Genomic DNA, 352 nt, shown 5'->3' with positions numbered 1-352 from the left:
GGGACAAGCCGTGCCCGGGGAGAGGAAAACAAAGAATCCCAGAGCCATACAATCAGCTGTCTGAACGCGTTTATGTTTAGTCTCGACTGCGGCAGGGGCAGGAGGTGCCGGCAGGGAGGACGAGTGTCAGGATCAGGCGGGCGGGCCGGCCTGTCCGTGTGGTGTGTGCTCTGTCCCAGGCGGCGATGTGGGCGTCGTGGTCCAGCCCACAGTTCCCTTTGGCGTGCGTCCCACTCCACCTCCTAGGGGACGTCACTCCCCGGTCCCGGGCCCCTGCTGGCCGGCAGTGGTGATGACCCCGGCCTGCGCGCTCACAGTCCCACTGGGCTCCTCCAGCCGGGACCTCCTCACC

Source organism: Myotis brandtii, unplaced genomic scaffold (genome assembly GCF_000412655.1).
Source record: "Myotis brandtii unplaced genomic scaffold, ASM41265v1 scaffold579, whole genome shotgun sequence".
Taxonomy (NCBI): domain Eukaryota; kingdom Metazoa; phylum Chordata; class Mammalia; order Chiroptera; family Vespertilionidae; genus Myotis; species Myotis brandtii.
The sequence above is the reverse complement of the archived record's forward strand: the minus strand, read 5'-3'. Positions refer to the sequence as shown.